Here is a 12533-nt window from a genome sequence, read left to right on the forward strand (position 1 = left end):
ACACGAGTTAACATGAAAATCATGACACGCGTGTTATGTACAGCATGACACGTAACACGCTCATGGTGCGCTGGCGGCCGTTTCGCTAGCTCGATATACACCGAAATTGGTATCTTGCTACGTGACTGTGTGACGAACGTAAATGACACGAGTTAACATGAAAATCATGAAACGCGTGTTATGTACAGCATGACACGTACCACGCTAATGGTGCGCTGGCGGCCGTTTCGCTAGCTCGATATACACCGAAATTGGTATCTTGCGACGTGACTGTGTGACGAACGTAAATAACACGAGTTAACATGAAAATCATGACACGCGTGTTATGTACAGCATGACACGTACCACGCTCATGGTGCGCTGGCGGCCGTTTCGCTAGCTCGATATACACCGAAATTGGTATTTTGCGACGTGACTGTGTGACGAACGTAAATAACACGAGTTAACAAGAAAATCATGACACGCGTGTTATGTACAGCATGACACGTACCACGCTAATGGTGCGCTGGCGGCCGTTTCGCTAGCTCGATATACACCGAAATTGGTATCTTGCGACGTGACTGTGTGACGAACGTAAATAACACGAGTTAACATGAAAATCATGACACGCGTGTTATGTACAGCATGACACGTACCACGCTCATGGTGCGCTGGCGGCCGTTTCGCTAGCTCGATATACACCGAAATTGGTATTTTGCGACGTGACTGTGTGACGAACGTAAATAACACGAGTTAACAAGAAAATCATGACACGCGTGTTATGTACAGCATGACACGTACCACGCTAATGGTGCGCTGGCGGCCGTTTCGCTAGCTCGATATACACCGAAATTGGTATCTTGTGACGTGACTGTGTGACGAACTTAAATAACACGAGTTAACATGAAAATCATGACACGCGTGTTATGTACAGCATGACACGTACCACGCTCATGGTGCGCTGGCGGCCGTTTCGCTAGCTCGATATACACCGAAATTGGTATCTTGCGACGTGACTGTGTGACGAACATAAATAACACGAGTTAACATGAAAATCATGACACGCGTGTTATGTACAGCATGACACGTACCACGCTCATGAGCGCTGGCGGCCGTTTCGCTAGCTCGATATACACCGAAATTGGTATCTTGCGACGTGACTGTGTGACGAACGTAAATAACACGAGTTAACATGAAAATCGTGACACGCGTGTTATGTACAGCATGACACGTACCACGCTCATGGTGCGCTGGCGGCCGTTTCGCTAGCTCGATATACACCGAAATTGGTATATTGCGACGTGAGTGTGTGACGAACGTAAATAACACGAGTTAACATGAAAATCATGACACGCGTGTTATGTACAGCATGACACGTACCACGCTCATGGTGCGCTGGCGGCCGTTTCGCTAGCTCGATATACACCGAAATTGGTATCTTGCGACGTGACTGTGTGACAAACATAAGTAACACGAGTTAACATGAAAATCATGACACGCATGTCATGTACAGCATGACACGTGCCACGCTCATGGTGCGCTGGCGGCCGTTTCGCTAGCTCGATATACAACGAAATTGGTATATTGCGACGTGAGTGTGTGACGAACGTAAATAACACGAGTTAACATGAAAATCATGACACGCGTGTTATGTACAGCATGACACGTACCACGCTCATGGTGCGCTGGCGGCCGTTTCGCTAGCTCGATATACACCGAAATTGGTATCTTGCGACGTGACTGTGTGACAAACATAAGTAACACGAGTTAACATGAAAATCATGACACGCATGTCATGTACAGCATGACACGTGCCACGCTCATGGTGCGCTGGCGGCCGTTTCGCTAGCTCGATATACAACGAAATTGGTATCTTGCGACGTGACTGTGTGACGAACATAAATAACACGAGTTAACACGAAAGTCATGACACACATGCCATGTACAGCATGACTTACGTGCCAGGCTCATGGTGCGCTGGCGGCCGTTTCGCTAGCTTTATCTACCCTGAAGTTGGTATTGCGCGACGTTACTGTGTGACGAACATAAATAATAGGAGTTAACATGAAAACCATGACACGCATTTTGCTAAACGACATACAAGACGATGTATGCAGCTCTTTGCTGGCTGCTTCGCATTACATCGATTCCCACAATGCGTGGGATCTGCCGGCTTTTTGCACTGTGCCCATGGTTCATTTTCAAATTCTCGGCAACACGGCTTAGCAGGCGTAGCTGAACAAACAGATAATTTCTGTATTAAAGACAAAACGCACCTGATATTGTGTCCGCAGCGTGAGGTGACACAAAGCGACAGCCGATGCCACCGTTTATTTACTGCTGTCAGGACAGTGTGCAAGTAGCAAGCGGGAGTTGGGATCGAAGCGGGCGATGGCGTCTGCATGGGCGCTGCGATGTTGGTTCGTCCTCACAATTATCGGCAGTTACCGATACAATAATTAAATGCTAAAGACGTACACGCCAATCATGATTAGCGTATCACGTATTGCTGTGACGTAGCACGCACCAAACAAAAGCAATTTTCTTAACTTTCTTCAATTGTAATGCAATTACAAACAGAACTACGCTTTGCTGCGCAAGCATGTGTTACACCTCATAGCTTCCACCCTGCTGCAACCAGCGTGTAAGTTGGAGTAGAGAACATTTGTGTGTGTGTGTTCACTCTGTTTAAGAAAGCGCAAAATCAGAAGCCGCATTTTAAGACGATCACTTTGGGAGATAGTATCGCGAAATTGTCGCTTTCTATGCACTCTGACTGGCTGGTGAGCCATAGCGGATAATTGATGGCGCCCTCTAGAACTGCCGGCGAGGTCAATTTTAAAGGAATACTGACATAAATTTTCGACTTCGAGATGTCGCCTTCACTATGCAGAATTTCTTTTTTTTTTTTGTGAAGTATATTTGTGTACGGTGCCCCGCCACGGTGGTCTAGTGGTTATGGCGCTCGACTGCTGACCCGAAGGTCGCGGGATCGAATCTCGGCCGCGGCGGCTGCATTTTCGATGGAGGCGAAAATGTTTGAGGCCCGTGTACTTAGATTTAGGTGCACGTTCAAGAACCCCAGGTGGTCGAAATTTCCGGAGCCCTCCACTACGGCGTCTCTCATAATCATAAGGTGGTTTTGAGACGTTAAACCCCAGATATTATTGTTATAATTTTTGTACGGTTCGTGAAAGTTATTGTATTTCGAGGACGAATAGCAGTGTTGCGGAATGGGCGCCTCCGCTCCATTTCAATTCAATTCCGGGGAATTAGAACTTACCGCAATTTTAATTCCTTTCGGTTCCTGGGAATAAAAAAAACAGCCCATTCCCACTCCGGGAATGGCCGGGCAGTTTAATTCCATTCCTGTAATTCCTCAACGTAGGAAAGGCATCTTTTTAGCGATTTAAGAATGAACGCGCCATAACGTTGATGTCATCAGATGCATTAACTGCAAAAGTACGCAAAACACGTTACCAAGGTCGAGGGATAGTAGCTTGGTGACATATCTCGTACAGTACAACCACCCTACTAATTCCCACAGGGGCAGTTCTCCCGCTACCTAGAGTATTTGTATGGTCAGCATATTTGAACGAATCTTAATATTGTTTAAGCTTCAATGGGTTAATGCTAAACTGACGATATAGCGTATTTTTATGCTGACAAATGTAGTGTTCAGGAAGACCAAGCAGTTTTGCCACGCTTCTGGAGCGGTCGTGAATATGGAGAAACTAAGATTTGGTTAATGGGGAACAAAACCCTCTACACTTGCTGGTATTAGCTGGAACAGTGCACCGCTCGGGCACCTCGTGCCTTTGCATCGAATACGGAACACTGGGCCGCACTACTCGTCCGCACTCACGCTTGTCAGGCGCGCCTCGCAAGCATGGATGGGGTGAGAAGAACTTTCTGTGTTCGCCTGCGCGCATGTACGCAATGCCTTGTTGTTAAATTGTTAAATTCCAGGCTCTGACTTACTAATGTTTGAAGATTGAAGAACATCGCGTAGACGAAAACGTGCTCTATTTTCGGAAAAAGACGTAATTCCATTCCCATTCAGTGCAAAAGGCGCTTAATTCCATTCCCATTCCATTCCTCCAAGCATTGTCCCCATTCCATTCCGGGGTCGCGAAAATGTGGAATCATTCTGGAGTCATTCCGATTCCGGAGTGGCAACTCCGCAGCACTGACCAGCGCCTCCTCTATTTTTCAGTGCCTGGGCGAATGCTCTACTCAGGCCGTCAAGCGCGCGCTCCGCCGCCGCTCGTCGCTGCCGCGTGGCGGCGCTGTGCAAGTACACTACGGGATGCTGACACTGAACGCCCGCGTGTATTACGAAGCTCCCGAATGCGTGTTTACATTCGAGTTTAATTGAATTCGCACTTTTCACAGGCTTTCCCAGGTACTTATGCCGCATGCAGTCTGTGTGGCCGTGATGGCGGTGCGAAAATTGTATTTGAATTTGAATGTATTCGCGTTTTATTTTATATTTCAGGATTTTACAACCACGTGCTCCGCATGCCTCGGTATGTCGTATTGTTGCGTACCATTGTGCAAATCGAGCGGAAAGAGAAACACTGGTGGGCTTTCGTTCCACAGTGATGCTACCGAGGACTTCTGATTTGGAGCAATTTTTGGAGCAGCAAAATTTACGTTTTGGAGCACTTTGGAGCAGCAAAATTTTCATCTTGGAGCACTTTGGAGCAGATAATTTTGCATCTGGGAGCACTTTGGAGCAGCGACTTTTACATCCTGGAGTGCAATACAGAAGCATATTGCATTAACATTCAAGCACCTGAGTACTATTATGGGGCTCTTATGAAGGCTAGAAATATTTCGATTCATTGCAAATTTCATGAAAAAACTCATCTCAGGAACATAGGCGTGCGCACAGGGGGGGCGGCCGCCCCCCCCCTAATCACCTAAGAGGGGGCGGGTGCAAAATCTGCCCCGTACATTGACCCTTGCGATAGCAATTATATGGACACTCTCGGCGGATTTTTTCCGTCACCGTTGTCGTAATTTTCCGTATAAAGTCCAGATTAATAACATCACCAGGCGCAGTCTAGCCGCGGGTAAAAGCTCGCGAGCGCTGGCGACGAACGCGGCTGAAGCGGCGATTAAACTAGCCGGCCGTCTGTCTCCGTCGCACGGACAGCGCATGAGATAACACCTTCCAGCGTGCGGGCCTGCCGTCGATTGCTCATCAAACAGAGAGGAAACGCCCCGCCCGTCTTTCGTAAGGAGCATGAAGGGACGCCAGGGGAGCGGAAGGGGGGGGGGGGGGACTACATCGTTCGAAGGGCGCAGTCGCTTGCGCGCGCGCTATCTCGAGGCATCAGGAGACGGCTCGTAAACTTGCTGTGCTCTCAACGCTTACTTCGTGTTTAGAGAACTCAGAGCAAGAAAACGATTCGGTTCCTGGAGGGGCCATATTCCCTTACACCAGCGTTTTGTTGAGTTACGCGAGATCGGATCCAAAAAGAGTTAGCTGCTAGTCTTACTTCGTTTCACAATACAATTTTTTGGTATCGCATTCATTGCTTCGCTCTTAAGCGAAACTGGGTTTTTTTAACCGTTAGCTATTGACCTCCGAAAGCGAGAGGCGGACGTGTAACATGGCGTACCCGCTTCAATGTGGGCCGTCAGCGACGGAGCGACGGGCCCGCTACTGACAGCTGCGCATTTGCGGCTGCTCCGACCAGGAGATATGATTTTACTAATGAGATGACATTTTTAAAAATAGCAAGCAAAAAATTCGAATTGGAACCCTAGCACGTGAGCTCGAAAGGGCAGGGCCTTTTAGGGGGTATTTACCGCAGAGTGATTACAAACTCAGACGTGCTGGCTGAAGGAATTACGAAAAAGCTGTTCTGGATGAAGATTCATGGATAAAGTATACCTGAGGAAAAGTGTCAACGCGTTTCCACCGTTCGCGTGCTCTTCCATAAACGCGAAGCAAGGAAAATTCGATATTGTCCCATATATCTACTGCGAGCGATCCCAGATTTCATTCCGCGATGTCCGGAAACAGAAGCGACAGACATTTTAGCGGCACTCATGTAGTTATTACTGAACATTGCTTTCCTTACGTGCCGTGCGACGCTTGAAACGAGCTATCAGCAGCGTTTCTGGAACAGACGACGTCCGCCGATGAATCGCCGTCGCACTTTCTCGCTACCGATAGGCCTAGACGTCACGATCCCCTGCGGAGAGCGCGTTTTGCTGTCGAGCCGACTTGCAGAACAGAAGCTGCGTCGGCACCGTGCATGGCATCGTGGCTTACTCGGAACGCACGCGCGAGCGCTATTTATTCAGCGGAATAATTCTTGGTCCATAATTGCGACTTTATTGGCAGCCCCAAGATCGAGCTGCACATGTTCTGACGCGCCGGCGGTGCGATTGCCGGTGACAGACGCCCCCAAACCAGAGACTTTGGCGCAGTTTGGCGCAAATTTCGTCGATATTATCAGGATGGCGCAGTAAATACAATTTGGCGCACTTTGGCGCAGTTGGCGCAGGAGTGGAATCACTGGTTCCATTAAATACCAGCTGCCGCTGGTCTACGGGAGCGGTGGCTTGCAGCGAATAGACGGGATAATTGGTCTCCTAATACAACTTCGAGCTACACAAGAGTATGTAGCCGCAATTTTCGACAAGAGGACTTCATAAAAGAAAAAGTGCCCCCACCTCCCCGAAGGGAATCGTGAGCATATCCAGCTTTTGTGGATGGATGGATGGATGCTATGAGCGTCCCCTTTAAAACGGGGCGGTGACATGTCTGCCACCAGGCTCGAAGAAGAAAAAAAAAAAAAAAAAAAAAAACTTCCTTGTTTCATGTTGGCCACATACCTTATCTACATTGATTAAATCTATGTTATACCAAAAAATATAAATTCACGGTCCATCTCTCTGCCTCCTAAGGCAGAATGACCTTATTTTTCCCCCATTATTTATTTTTGTTCTTTATCTCTACTTTTCTGCCACCAATACTCTAACCGTCTCTTACTTATTTCTATCGCGGACGTGTTCAGCTTTCCATTGTTGTCCCTAAAACCCAAGGCTTCATGTAGACTCGTGCCCACACGTATACCTGGGTGAATATCGCCACATTCAATCAGTACATGTTCCATCGTTTCCTTAGTTCCCCCGCAGCATGTACATTGTTCTTCTTCGTTACTAAATCTCGCTTTATAACTACGCGTTCTAAGGCAGCCCGACCTTGCTTCAAACAGTAAAGCGCTTCCCCTTGAATTATCATAAAACCTTTCCCTCCTTATTTCGTTTTTTCCTTTTCGGTAGTTACTCAGAGCCGGCTTCTTTTCCATCGCTGTCATCCAATAAGTCCTCTCCGCCTCTCTGACTTTCCGCTTAATGCTCCTTGTTGCCATATCGCCCGCACTGCCAGCCATATATTTACTGGTGAGCCTCCTAGTTCTTTTTCTCCACTGCGTGTCAACGCTTTTTCTATACAAATACCTGAAAACCTTCCCTGCCCATCTACTCTCCTTCATTTTCCTCAGCCTCTCTTCGAATCTCATTTTGCTCTGAGCTTCCCTCACTTCCACACATCACAGCCAGCGCCCCTGGCGGCCCCGGCGCGAAGCTAGCGCGTTTTCAATGGAACTGGCGAGTTTTTCCCGAATAAATAAGTGTAGAGGGTGAATGTTGAAAAACGCAGACCACAGAGCGCTTCTGGGAACCTAAACGCACGAGAGGACTGCAGCGATCATGTTGCAGTAAGCTTCAATTTTGTTCCCAGAGCAGTTAAAGATTGTACAATGGGAGTCTATGGAAACGGCGAAAAATGTGGCCTGTTTTCCGAAACAAAAACGGTCACTGTCGTAAAACTAAGCAAGTTATGGTAATGGTCAGGAAATCACATGTAGTCCTGACAATCAGCTTTCGTTTGAAGCCAATCTCAACTTGCCGCAATTGGCATAACATTGTTCCCTAACGCGTTTTTTGAAGCGCGGTCGTTCAAATGTTTCTGGTAAATTGATAAACACTCGCTTACCACCGGCGACAAGGCGTCCACCGTGGCCGAGCGAGCTAATCGCTCAAGTTCTGAGCGCGGCATAACCGCGCCGTCATAGGTTCGATTCCTGGCGACGGATCAGCATTTTTTTTTTCAGCCCGTGACTTAGTTCTGCAGCTTCGCACAGGATGTCGCCGCCGAAACAAAAAAGAGCTTTCGTTTCGGTTTCGGTTCTTGACTGTATTCTTGAGCTGCCGTTTCTTTTTTCTCTTTATTATATGACTTTTTTAGTGTATGTTTAAACACTCCACGCGTATCACATCGTTCAGATCTACATTTGTAATTCTTACTTTACTCTTTTATAAACGTCCTAAGGAACAGAACGCCCGATCAAGTTATGGTGAACAAAGCTCTTTCGAACTTTTGTACGCGTATTGTGGTGGAAACTTATTTCTCCCTTCTCAATGATGTCGTTACGATCTTCTCATGTACCTACAATTCAGCAACGCAAAGGAAGCGAACTAAGCTTAGACAAGCGAGGCATAGTAATTAAATGACAAAGACGTTTTTGCAGTTGCTTTTTACTTTAGGGCTAACGCAAGTGTTTATCGTAATCTTATCGAACGAAGGGGAATTTTTCGAGGGGTTCTTTTTTTTTTTTAGGCACTACTAATGAAACCAACAGATAATTATGCCAATCAAAGAATAGGAAAAATTATTTGTTCTTTTTCAAACAGCAGTGCAATGATTTCGCCCTAACTTAAATGAAATCAAAATCGCTATCTCGACAAGCATCAGCGGACGGCTCATATACCCTTCGATATGCTGCGCTCTCAAATCGAAGAGACCGTGCGAAATCCCCTTTCCTACCTGGAGTGGCTGTGTTCTCTTACAGCACTATTTTGTAGAGTTACGCGAGACTGCATCTGAGTTAGCTGCCTGCATCTTTACTTCATTTGTTGCTATCGCACTCATTGCATCGTCCTTGCGGTGAAACTGGGATTTTTATTCATCTCTTATTTATTATTTATTTATTTACAAATACTGCAGGCCCTGTTCGGGCCCAAGCAGGAGTGGGTAACAAATGTCAGTGACAAAATCAGAATAAAAAACACAATGAAAATACAATACAAGATACGAAATTCAGAAAATTCTCAACATCAGGGAAAAATATAATTAATACATAGCAGTAATGGCATTCATACAGAAATACAAAAAATCTCAGCACTTATGAGGAACGTAATATATTGCAATGTTAAAAATCAAGTGCTAGGTCATTGACGAGATGGGCGAACGATTGTATTGTGTCCGCATTAACGATCTCCTGAGGTAACTTATTCCATAATGAAAAAGCATGAGGGAATAATGAGTACTGATGAATATCTATCGCCCTACGTGAACAGAAAAAAACCAGCATGCCTTCTCCTTTAACATCACATAGCACTGTGCGCTGCATCGGATAAGCCCGTGTGATATGACGTGTGTGGATCAGAGCTTTCGGGAAGTCCAGGGACTGGTGCTCCCAGTTACAAAACGAAAATCCTGTGATTCAGCAGCTTTTCGCACGCACTCGCAGCCCACCTCAACGTGCCGCAATAAGATGCCATTTTAAACATCTGTAAATGAAAATGTGCGCAGCATGTACTGGTTGCGTAAGGCTGGAACCGAAAGCGGAGCTAGCGTTCGACCTAGCTTCTTCTAAAGTTTTGCTAGTAATACCAAGCTATTGCTAGAAGTGCAAAGTTTTTGCTAGTATAGTATTATAGGATAGGGCTAGGCTTGGATAATCTATTCTTCTCAGGTTTCGGTCGGTTCCCCAGACTACGCACTTGTTGCGTGGTTCTGAAGGGGAAATGTCACGTCACTAGTAGTTACGTGATGGGATTTTAGTCACGTGAGAGAGAAAGTACATCTTTTTAGAATCCAGTGCGGACGCTGAGGTTGCCCCGCGCCACCCGGTTGTTCCGAAGTTTTTGGCGCCAACACATTCCGTCAATAGTTACGTGACGTTACGGGATTTTAGTGGCCAGAATAATTACTTGATTTTACGTGATTTTTAGTCACGTGGCTAGTTGTTACGTGATTGTAGTCACATAAGTAGATGTGCGATGTTACGTGATTTTGGTCACGCGACAATTGCAGGCCTGGTGTACAAAAAATTGTAGTCGCAGGAAACAACAACCCATCATCGATATCACCTATATGTTACGATCACGAGAAATTCACTTTCGTTGCTCGAAAGAGCAAGCGAAGCTGCACTGGTGCACTTTTTATCACGTTTCAAAATTGTTTGGGCTTCTACGATTTTTTCTGGAATTTTTTGTATGCTTCATTTGCTCTATTCTTTTTTCTTTCCTGGTGAAGAGCGCATATATATTGCTGTAAGTTGGAAAATATAGTCAGTTTGAAGTTCAGCGCTGTGTGTGTTTTCATATAAGTAGATGTGCGATGTTACGTGATTTTGGTCACGCGACAATTGCAGGCCTGGTGTACAAAAAATTGTAGTCGCAGGAAACAACAACCCATCATCGATATCACCTATATGTTACGATCACGAGAAATTCACTTTCGTTGCTCGAAAGAGCAAGCGAAGCTGCACTGGTGCACTTTTTATCACGTTTCAAAATTGTTTGGGCTTCTACGATTTTTTCTGGAATTTTTTGTATGCTTCATTTGCTCTATTCTTTTTTCTTTCCTGGTGAAGAGCGCATATATATTGCTGTAAGTTGGAAAATATAGTCAGTTTGAAGTTCAGCGCTGTGTGTGTTTTCCAATGTCGTCCTCGTTCCTTGCGCTTGAAACATCGAATTATGGTCTACAGCGCATTTTTGCAAACAGAAAGCAGCTGTTTTCACTTTTGCATTCCGTTCCTGCTCTTTGGAAGGTGGGGACACTTGCAAGGAGCGTTGCAAGGAGAGTTTGACCGTAGTATCTTTATGATAGCTATCGTATCACGGGCTAGCCGCCGCGCGCTGGCTGAATGGGTTGATCATCCATGCTGCCTGTTTGCGCGCAATCGCTGGGGCCTTGGTGCGAATCCCAATGCGGTTTTTTCTTTTTTTTTGTCTCTCTCAGAATTGCTTATGTTTGCCGCGGTGGTACAGCGGTTACGGTGCTTGGCTGCTGACCCAAAGGGCACAGGTTTGACGGCGGCTCAAGCGTTCTTGAACAAGGCGAAAATGCTAGAGGCTCGTGTACTTGGTTTTAGATGCACGTTACGAACCTGAAGTGGTCGAAATTTCCGCAGCCCTCCTCTACGGCATGGCTCATCAACATATTATGGTTTGGGCACGTAGAACTCCAGCAATTATTATTACTAGTACAACGCTGTTGAAGATTTAGTCGCTTGTTTTTTTCGCTGGAGCATTGCAACCAAGATATTTGCTGCAGTTTCGGTTTTTCTTTTGGAAATGGAGCAAGTAAACTTCTAATGTTTTATTTTTTATTACCACACAACCCATTACTTAATAACGAAGAAAAGGAACCCAGATTTTAGTTAACCTCAACCATAAGAAGGCAATACAAAACGAAACCAAGGCAAGCATGAGGGCAGCCATTTGTAATATAATGAAGCGTTTTAAAGAAGTACTCTACTATTAGAGACGACGCAGAAACGTAACCAGTAATAGTAGAAGCAACGCAAAGCTTGTATTGTTGAATCGTCGCCTTTTTTTCTACGGGAGCAGCGTTCTCTGCTTCTGCAAGTAGTGCTGCTCTTTTGCATTACATTTACTTCCCCTCCGAAAAAGAGCCATCCTGGCTAATTACGGACAGCTGCACAGTCACAGTGAGGCCTTAGCAGGTCCATATGCACAATCTCATGACTCGACATTGTTTGATTACAATAAGTCTCAAGCGACTTGACGGCGTATATGATGAAGTACGAGGCTTACTAGACCACACGGTACGGGCCGTGGTACTTCGGAAGAAGTTTCGTAGACCGACCGGGGCCACCTAGGAGTCCAGAGGCCAGGCCCGTAGCTAAGGGGTATGTCCCAAGGGCCCGCCTACCCTCCCAAAAGTTTGACGGAGGCGGTGTTTTACTGACAAGAATATTGAGAATAGGTGTTTCTTTCAATGGATGGAAAAACTTTATTTCGTCAGAAAACAGTTGGGGACGATTCCGTGTTAGATGGCCATCAACCCAAGGTTGACGGCGACCTGTGTGGCCCACTCCACGACCCTTGTCTGGACGACTGGGTCTGAGCTGGTCAACACGGCCTCCCACTGCTCGAGAGAGGGATCACGCATAATATCCGCTGGTGGCGGCACCATGCTACATTCCCACACTATATGGTCATAACTTGCCAGAGCCTGGCACCATTTGCATTGTGGCTTAATCTCCTCCGGGTATATTTTGCTCAACACGTATGGGTTGGGAAAAGATCGCGTCTGCAGTTTTCTCCAGACGCATTCCTGCGCCTTGGTCAACCGCTTGTGCGGGGGCGGATAAAGCCTACGCTCTAGTTTATAATGATTGGTGATGTCGTGAAAGGACACCAGCCCATCTCTCGCGGATCTCCCCGGAACGGGCGGCTCACCTGCCCGGCTGACGAAACCTCGAGCATTCAGG

This window comes from Rhipicephalus sanguineus, chromosome 9, assembly GCF_013339695.2.
Source record: "Rhipicephalus sanguineus isolate Rsan-2018 chromosome 9, BIME_Rsan_1.4, whole genome shotgun sequence".
In the NCBI taxonomy this organism is placed as follows: Eukaryota; Metazoa; Arthropoda; class Arachnida; order Ixodida; family Ixodidae; genus Rhipicephalus; species Rhipicephalus sanguineus.